This window comes from Schistocerca piceifrons, chromosome 3, assembly GCF_021461385.2.
Source record: "Schistocerca piceifrons isolate TAMUIC-IGC-003096 chromosome 3, iqSchPice1.1, whole genome shotgun sequence".
Classification (NCBI taxonomy): Eukaryota; Metazoa; Arthropoda; class Insecta; order Orthoptera; family Acrididae; genus Schistocerca; species Schistocerca piceifrons.
The window spans coordinates 349,157,665-349,167,769 of NC_060140.1; the positions used below are offsets into that span (position 1 = coordinate 349,157,665).

Below are 10,105 nucleotides of genomic sequence, written 5' to 3' on the forward strand. Positions count from 1 at the left end.
CAATCTAAAGATCCAGTTCTTGGCTATCTACTACCCCAGGTACTACCAGTGGTGATACATCCTTCGTTGGTTGCTTCTTCTCCAACAAGAACTCATCTTTCAAGTTTTCTTGCATTCTACATCTCAGAAATGCGCTCATTTACGATCATGGTGGTTAGAACAGATAGCCATCGGAATGGGTGGACTTGTATCTTACCTCTTGAATAACCACTCCGTTACAGTTCTGGTTGTTCTCATTATTATTATTATTATTATTTTATTATTATTATTATACTGTCTCAGAGCCCTATCACTATCCAGACTATTCCTACCACAATTCCTCCTTTCGTTGCTACTATCATTACCTCGACCATTAGGTGGTACATATATCTCTTCTGTTCCTTCCATCCCCACCGATTTGTTCTAACGTGGATTCTATTACCATAATTATCACTATGATTATTAATACAATTATTCTGTCCATATTCTGACTGTTGTCATTTTTACGACTACGGAACCTCACATTCTGCTTATTTTGTTCATTATGGTTGCCCTTCACATCTATCGAGTTCGCTACACTTGTCTCAGATTTCTCTTTGGACTTTACCAAATACTCCAGTTGGTCTAATAGCTCTAATAAAGGATGGCCCTGACTCCACTTTTCACCAACCAAATGTCACCTCACTTTATCCGGTAGCCTTGATATTAAAATCACTGTTAAATGTTTTTCATCCACCGGTTTATTCAGGTAAAGCACCTCATTTCGATGACACGCTACAAAATCGCGATATCCACCCCAAATGCTGTTGTACCGTTGTGGTTCAAACGATTCTGGTCGTAATTTACGCTGTGCATTGTGCGACCAATATTTGGCTTTAAAGGCACGTGTAAAATCCTCTAGTGTAGAAAATCAACGTTAATTAAGCACAGCCGATTGAGGTGCATCGTCCTATAAATGGCGCACAATAAATCAAATGCAACTCTGACTATCCCACGAGGATGGCAGACCTCCCTGGAAAAATTGTAGGAAAAATATTAGATGTATTCAACCTCGTGGTTTCTAGCTTCAGGAATTCCATTCTTAGGGACTGATGACCTTCGCTGTTTAGTCCCCCTTAAACATCCCCCCCCCCCCCAATTCCATTCTTAATCGCTGATATTATTTATTCAGTCAAATAACAACGGCTATCTTCTATCCTACACACTTGTCCATTATTGACATGCGAGATCACTGACACTAGTGTTGTTTCATTGAACGTTCAAAACCTTCCTTTATTCCATTTAGTCCTTTCATCAATTCACTAAACGTTTTTACTTCCTCCTGCCGTTCCTTTATCAACCCTTTGGCTTTCTCTCTATTTCAGCGCTTTACCTGCCATTAATTTATCAAGTCTTTCGCTTCCTTTTCTAAATTTTCGAAATAAGCGTCTCCCGATTCTTCGTTATTGCAAACTCGGATAGAATACCGCAGATCCTACTAGTTACTATAAACTAATTTCACTAACATCTGCTTAAGGCACGTGCTCACGAGGCCGAACAGTTACTTCTTCTACATAATACTACCGTAGATTTACAACAGTAAAGTGCCCACAGCATCAACCCAACAATAGCACTCACTACTCAAAACAAAGAACAATATATTAGAACGTTTTCCTCTCAGTTACGTTTATCAATGACTCTTATCATAGATACAAACACTTGGACCCACTAATAGTGATTAACTGTAGCTACAAACACTCAGTTGATATACTAAGAAATTTAGTTGCTTACTACAATTTAGATAATCTGGATGGTCTAGAAATAGAGTCGTCATCAAATGTAACGTGCCCACCCGCTCTGTTTATTGAGTGAGATTTCTACACTTTGTTTTGGTTTAGTGCGGTCAGAAAATGTACCGTACCAAATGTTAATGTCGGTATTACCAAACAGTGACTGTGATAAGAATTCGTTGACCAGTGACTGTGATAAACTTTCATTGTAATCTGATGCGATACGCAAAAAAATAAGTTCGCGCACCCACGTCACAGCACCTCTAACAATAGGCAAGCAGTGAGACAATTCAGTAGCGCTGAGGTGGTACTAGCTGAAGATTGAAGCATACCATCTCTTTTTAAGTGAATTTGTACGTTTCGTGTTAATCACGTGATGTAACTCGTACTAGATGTGATACTCGAGTCACACGTATTACTCAATGCCCAATTATTCTAAATAGTCGAACGCGAGGGCTACTTACAAGCGGTTTCTAACAATCAAAAATCACAGCAGTATCTAAACGTTACTACTGCTTCTGTGTCCCGCCTACAGTAGATTATCACACTGCAGATACTACGGTCAAATTGTTCTAAATAATCTTACGCGAGGGCGACTTTCAAGCAATTTCTAGCAATCAAAATTTACAGCAATATCTTAACGTTACTACTGCTTCTGTGTCCCGCCTGCAATAGATTATCACACTGCAGATACTACGAATGAAACCTTCATGATAACGCATTATAGCCATGTAAGATAACCGTACCTGTGCGCTTCGGAATTGACACGCCGTTAACTATCGATAATTCTCCGTAATATAAAAGCTAACACTTCTTTTCCTTTTCTTCAGTTCTTTACAATAATAAAACCTCTGTGTCATTGATAAGTTGAAGAACATGCTTAGTTTAAAAGTACGCTACTTGAGTGAGCAGTAAATATACCTCTATTCTTTTCCATGAAAATTATTCCTTCCACTGTTTTTATACCAGCGATGTTATTAGCACATTTCACTATTTCTGATATTATATCAGTAAGGTGTGTAACCGCCAAATGCTATACTAAAATAAATTACGTAAAGTCAGATCTTTTGCCCTGTTCTGAGTTAATTTCGATCACAGGACTTAACTTAGCTCTTCTTGGGAATTTCTCTTTTATTTACATTAAACCCGTTACTCGTAATTAAGTTAGAATTCTAATTCTATTTATATCGTAAAAATCGTCTTCTTTCTTTGTTTTGTTTTTTGTTTTGTTTTTTTTTTTTTTTTAAATCTTGATTGTAACTTACAGTGCAAGTTAGTCGTATCGTCACAGACAGTTTGATCTTTGCTAATGTCTTTGATTTATAACTGTGTGTACTACAAACTTCCACCTATCCCTATTCTTGTCAATCTCCAACACTCATGGAACATACACAAAGGAATCTGTCAGGTCATAAAACGTTTTATTTAGGTTTGTTTGTTTCAACCAGGGCATATCCTTCTTTTTTTAAATTAACTATTCGTGTGTGATTCATACACTTCTTACCGCGAATGTGACAGAGTGCCAGCAAAGAAAACTAATCCTCGCTGTTGGAATAGAATTACACAACATAAACAAAACAAAAAACCTAAGTGTCACCGCCACTTTTCAATTAGTTATATAATGCAAATCAAATCTCAGCCTCTTCAGGTGTTGACAGGCCACGAACCCACTAACAGTAGCTAATTTAATTATGGTCACTCGTCACACAATGTATTCCCTGATTACCAAATAACCACATGTCATTTCTCGCCATGGTTCCAAAGTTTCAGGGGCAAAATCTTCATATACGCTAGAGTAGATCTCAAAATATCAAGCGTTCTTTGCAGTAATAAGTAATAACTTTACCTGATTACTTCTCGTTAGGGACTGTCACAACAACAAGCTGTCCGCAGCTCGTGGTCGTGTGGTAGCGTTCTCGCTTCCCGCGCCCAGGTTCCCGGGTTCGATTCCCGGCAGGGTCAGGGATTTTCTCTGCCTCGCGATGACTGGGTGTTGTGTGATGTCCTTAGGTTAGTTAGGTTTAAGTAGTTCTAAGTTGTATGGGACTGATGACCATAGATGTTCAGTCCCATAGTACTCCGAGCCATTTGAACCATTTTTGAACAACAAGCTATTCACGTAGAGACCTACCAAATCTCCATCACTCTCCAAACAAAAATAAAGCTCACTCTGAAGTACCTTAGAGTAGGCCTACAGTTCCACTAGCTTTACTTACAGGGAACATTCTCATACTCCAACAAATGAAATTCCATAAGTTTGCCGGCCGTTGTGGCCGAGCGGTTCTAGGCGCTTCAGTCCTGAACCGCGCTGCTGCTACGGTCGCAGGCTCGAATCCTGCCTCGGGCATGGATGAGTGTGATGTCCTTAGGTTAGTTAGGTTTAAGTAGTTCTAAGTTCTAGGGGACTGATGCCCTGAGATGTTAAGTCCCATTGTGCTTAGCGCATTTTGAAGCATCCATAGGTTTCGCATAACCGAACCCGTTCCATCAGTTTAATCATTAGCATCGTGGCTTAAATGGATCTCCCTATTAAATGCCAAAGGACTAACGAACTAACTTCCTGATAACAAATACCCCGAACCTATTTTCTTGGAATCCACCAAAATTCCGATCTAGAGTGCTCACGTACAATGTAGCAACCGTAATCTCTATGTGCAGCTAGACTTACCGCACCAAGACGAGTACTTTCTGACTAGGGTCCTCCAAATAATACGATCTGCCTCGTATCGTGGCCAAGGGGAATTGACTGTCTTTCTATGTTAATCATATCGTGAACCATACTTTGAGACAAACCATGTTGCGATTCTGTAATTTTACGATTGCAAGGGACGGCTGTCGCAGCGTCATGTAACCGCCAGATCGCAAAGATGGTAGACGATCTTTGGAATCAGCTATGGTCGCCGAAAACTCCCTGTTTTTCTGCAAAACTATCAACATACAGCTATACTCGTACTGATTTTCTACCACAAAGTTACATACGTATGCTCAAACAACCATTCGAACAATATTTTACATAAATCCCTTTAGTTATTTATGTTTTTTTCTCGCGACTTTGCAAAAGGTATAGGAGACAAGTAAACCAATTCCATACGGTAAGACCTTTTGACACGGAACAAGAGACTGGTTGGGACACTGTAATACTATATCAATAGTTTGCCCGTCTTGTCCTGCATAGACTGGTAGCAGTCCTTCCGTACGCTTTGCATCAGTACCTGATTGTGTGCGTCTCTTCTGTATCTTGAAGTCTTCTTCATTGTGTACGTGTGTGCTTATCATCCTCCTCCCCTCACTTTGTGAATAATCATCATTGTCATCACAACCTCTCACATCACCTCCGGCTTCACTGCCGCCACTGCTGTCGTCTGTCGTCACATCCGCCTTCGCAGCAGCTGTTGCTACCGCATACGTGTTTGACACTGCCGCCGCCTCTGCCTTTGCGCCGACATAGCCGCCACCATCTGTTTCTCGTCACCACCACTTCACCGTGAACATCGCTGCTGTCGTACCTGTCCCATCATCAACTACTCCACTGCAGCTCTCGTAACTGTCGTCCTAGTGCCACATCGCCAGCCACCCACACCAAACAATGCCTGCACTTTCCTCATTAATGAATCAGATACCTTGTCTATCAACTATACCTCTACAACAGCTATTCCCACTTTCAACACAAGGAGCGTGTCATATAACTCACCTCCCCCACCTACAGCATACGGACCCATCACAGCAGCAACACACTCATCTGTCTTCATCCCCACCTCCCCTTACCTGTATTTCCTCATCCACGTCTCATTAGCTACCTTATCCATCACTGCCACATGTTTAACAGTCTCGAACAACAGCAGCAAAGGTGACATCACAAGTATCACTTCCTCAAGCCTCATCGCACCAACTGAGTCAAGCTGTGATGAAGATCTGCACAACTCCCAGGTAAGCATCAAGAACGTCATATCCCACAACGTCCTATCCCACAACCGTCCTTCCTTCCAACAGCCATTTCGATACCAAAAAACATCAATACACTGAAATCTCTCCTAGTCGCACATCTAAAAAAACCGCAAACAGACCCTGATGACACTAAACATATGGACAAAACTCCTCCTAAAAATTTCTCAAAATCAAACCCATCACACTCAGAATGAAAAAACACTTTCCAAACCTCCACATCCAACAAACCATCACAAGAAAAGACTCCATATCACTAAAGACCCTGGACCCCAGCTTATGCACTGACATGCCCTCCTAAATTCCTCACATTACCTTTGTTCCCAAAGCCTTCTCAACACCTCTCACCAACATGCCCCATGCCAGAAAACCCCCACCTCCCCACCATCCTCTCATCCTCAGTTCTGGTCAGACATGAGGCTATGAATGGCGAAGTGCAGTCCAAACTGGACCACAATCTGAATTTAGAAAATTGAAAAGCCTTTCAGGTCAACAATGATCTCTGTCCCATTGACCTCATCCATGTTTTCAATGAATCCAAATCCACCATAGGTCTTCTCCTTAAAGAGGAAGCCCTCATATACCACTACCTCCACCAAAAAGTCTAACCTCGTCTTACTGCTGTTAAAATTGTCAGTCACAATGATAACCTAACTGCAGACTGCATAAACTCACTGCAAAACTCTCATTTCCTTAAACAGTTCCCTAATCTTGCTTCACCTCCTACCTGCAACATCTCGTGCCGCACCTATTCCACCACTTGCAAAGCCAAGATGGACTCTACCAAGTTGTCCTCAATCATCCCACTGACACCCCCATTCACTCTAACAATTTTTTCTGCACGACCCCCGCTGCTGAAAAAATCGTCAAATTCTTGACAGCCACCCTCCAAAACATCCATCCATTCCAATGTGTACACACCCTCCACCTAATCTCCCTTTCTGCTTGCGCCATGTTCCATCTCAACATCTGAGCCACCTACTTCTGCAACCTGGTCCACTTCAACACTGTAGTCTAAACCCCCTGTAAACCTGTGCCATGCAGAGCATCTTAGCCCTTGTAAAGGCACAACAGCACTACAACATCGTATACCACAACAGCCATTCCCTGCCAAACAACAAGCATCTTTTAATGCATATCCTATCACAACACAACATTCATACTTTCATCATTTAAGAAACCTTCCTCCAATCCTATCACACCATCCAAACCTCTCCCTGTATCCTCCACCATACACATAATCCGCTTTCCCTGACCAGAGGCAGAGTTGCAGTTGATCACCACAAGAACATTCTTGGTCAGCCACTGACCTTATACAATACTCCCACTGAACAGTTTACCAACTTCTTCAAAAACCTAACGATTACCTCTGCCAACCTAACTGTCACATCCCCAATGACTTCTTCAACAAAGTTAACTACCTTTTCCACCTATATTACTACTACTAACCTCAACATCCTCTTTACAACTCCAGTGATGCCGTCGGTTCACAGACTTTCTGCAGTGTGAGATGGTCGCCATACCACACGACAACCATCCTTAAAGCAACACCTCCCCACATGTCATACTAACATCTCCCAACCTCCTTGAACGACACACTTCAGAGGTGCTCAGTTCAACTGGAAGTTACCACCTAGCTATTCTCCTCCTATCTCCTACACACCTCTTCACACCAATATGCCCCATTCCCGTTTCCATCCAAGAGCTGTCCAAGACTACTCCTGCACCAACTGGAATGCTTACTGGGAATCTGTAACAACCAAGATTGAAAGCCACCCCCGACGTTCCAGCAACCTGATGATGTCCCTCATGCTATGTCCTTTCTGCACACACATTGTTACTAAGACCACATATCCTCATAGTCACCCCCTCCCCCCCCCCCCCCCACTAGCACTACTCTCTGAAGAATCCTGTCAATTGTACTGCCCCGTCTTGAGGACTCGTGGCTGTGATACACTCACATGCCACTGGGAACACAGAGACCCATGAGGTATTTATTAAATGCAAGAAAACGTTGAGACTGGCGCCTGACCTGGACCATACTCGACGCTACACTCTCTCTGAACTCTTCTAAGTATTTGAAATTATTCCATTAACACACTGGAAAGAATCCCATCTCTGACTGCTCGCTCCTCTACACCAATAATCCCTTATTTAAAAAACTGTGAGAGCTGAGCAATTTGCATCCTATCTACATCCCTGATGACCCTCATTTAATTACTTCCTGTTCCCTACTGAGACGTTAGATCGTAGTAATGTTGACGAGGAACTTTTAGAAACATATCATTTCTGAGGTCGACAACCACGGCCAAATTTGCATATGATGAACAAAATCTTCCTCACTGACTTTTATAAATACGTCATTACCGGTTTGCTTCAGTGGAGATGCATCTTCAGAGGATATGTACAAGAAATTGAAACATTAAACAATTACAATAGTTTCAAAAAATAGATGTCGTAGCATAGAGCGACATATATCAATGAGAGCTGAGTACTCACTAGCTTCTTTTGTTTTTAAACGCTATGAGGTGTAAAACTAAACGCTATAACCCAAGTCTAATCCTACATTGTCGGGATGAAACCCAACAGCGTGCTAAAAGCTGTTGTCTATGATTAAACTGATTGGGATCGCGGTGTACCTATAAGTGAGAGGAAGCCAGATAAAACTATTTCAATTTCTAACCCACTTGTATCTATGGGAACTTCTAAAATCACCAAATTAACGAGCCTTAACTTCAACAGAGGAGTACAAGAGAGCCTTGAATGACTTACCATACTGTAGTCACAGTAGAAGTTTGCAGGGCACCACCGCAAATCCTACTGGTGGGTCAATATTACGTGCCACATGTGTGAGGTGGCTGTAGCGTGTGTCTCGGACTGAACTGATGATGCCTAAGACAAGAAAGCTGAGGGTTCGCTTTAAATGTTACATGGTGGGTAATAATTCTTTTTTGAAAACATTTGTAGTTAAAAACGTTTAATACAAGTTAATATACACATGAATATACACGTTGCCTATCGCAGTACCAAATTCTGCCTGATTACATATCGCTGTATCTGAATACTCATGCCGATACCAGTTTCTTTGACGCTTCAGTGTAATTTCAATCATTTATCTCTATTAATAACATAACAACACAAAGCAGCGATCAGTTTAACAAAGTTATTGTTTGTGAACAAATTATTTAAGTTAGAAAACAACCAGGAAAGGTAGAGCACTTGCCCCTCGAAAGGCAAATGTCCCGAGTTCGAGTCTCGGTCCGGCACACAGTTTTAATCTGCCAGGAAGTTTCATATCAACGCACACTCCGCTGCAGAGTGAAAATCTCATTCTGGAAACATCCCCTAGGCTGTGGCTAAGCCATGTCTCCGCAATATCCTTTCTTTCATGCGTGCTAGTTCTGCAAGGTTCGTAGGAGAGCTTCTGTAAAGTTTGGAAGGTAGGAGACGAGGTACTGGCAGAAGTAAAGTTGTGAGGACGGGGCGTGAGCCGTGCTTGGGTAGCTCAGTTGGTAGAGCACTTGCCCGTGAAAGGCAAAGGTCCCGAGTTCGAGTCTCGGTCCGGCACACAGTTTTAATCTGCCAGGAAGTTTCAACTAGGAAAAACATTAGAAAACTGAAGAAATTTATTTGCAAATTCATATATTACATATGTATTTAACATTAAAATTGTTGTTTCAAGTATGATTCAAGAGTTAGAAGTTTGTGCGCCTGACTCATCTGAAGGTGAGGACATAAAAAGCGGCAACCATTTTGCGCTAGGACACTTCCCGTGTGGTTTGTGTTACAGCGGGGTTCGAGATTTGGAAGTATGAGCACGTATGTGTGTCAGTAGGCCACCTCACGAATGAGATTTTTCTAATTCTTGAGTCGTGGACTAAGGATACTCACAGTACACTCAATATTTTCAACGTGTGAGCTTTGAATATGTTGCATTAGGTGATCTATTCAGAACTTTAAAACTTCACTGTTGTTATTTGTTGGGATGACTGGCACTCAGAATATATTTAGTTTGTAGTTGTGGAAGTTTAGCTTTAGACTATCACTATAGCAAATGCAATTATTTTCCTTGAATATCTTGAATGTTTAGGCGAACATGAGATACTGTTCCGTTTCATTAATGTTCTCACTTGGACAATCATTATCTTCAGTGATGAACAATTGTTAACGGTGATGAGTGTTTCTTTAATCGAAAATACACACGATTATTACAGCCAGACAAGTCAGCTGTGGCCGAACATTTTATTGACACAGGGCATTCCATGAACTACAGTGATGTGAAGATTTTAACATCCACCTCTTCCTTTTGGGATTCTGTCTTCAAGGAAGCTATAGAAATTAGATTAGCTAACAATCTAATAAATAGATATAATGATTTTAATTTGGACAAAGCATGGAATCCGGCTCTTGGAGTA

At 41.5% G+C, this 10,105-nt stretch overlaps 1 non-coding gene across 1 annotated transcript; it reads left to right on the plus strand.

The window, feature by feature from the left end:
- The first annotated feature begins 9,183 nt into the window (after positions 1 to 9,183).
- Positions 9,184 to 9,258, plus strand: Trnas-uga. Its single transcript has one exon. It is a non-coding gene; the product is annotated as a tRNA-Ser (tRNA).
- The last annotated feature ends 847 nt before the right edge of the window (positions 9,259 to 10,105 follow it).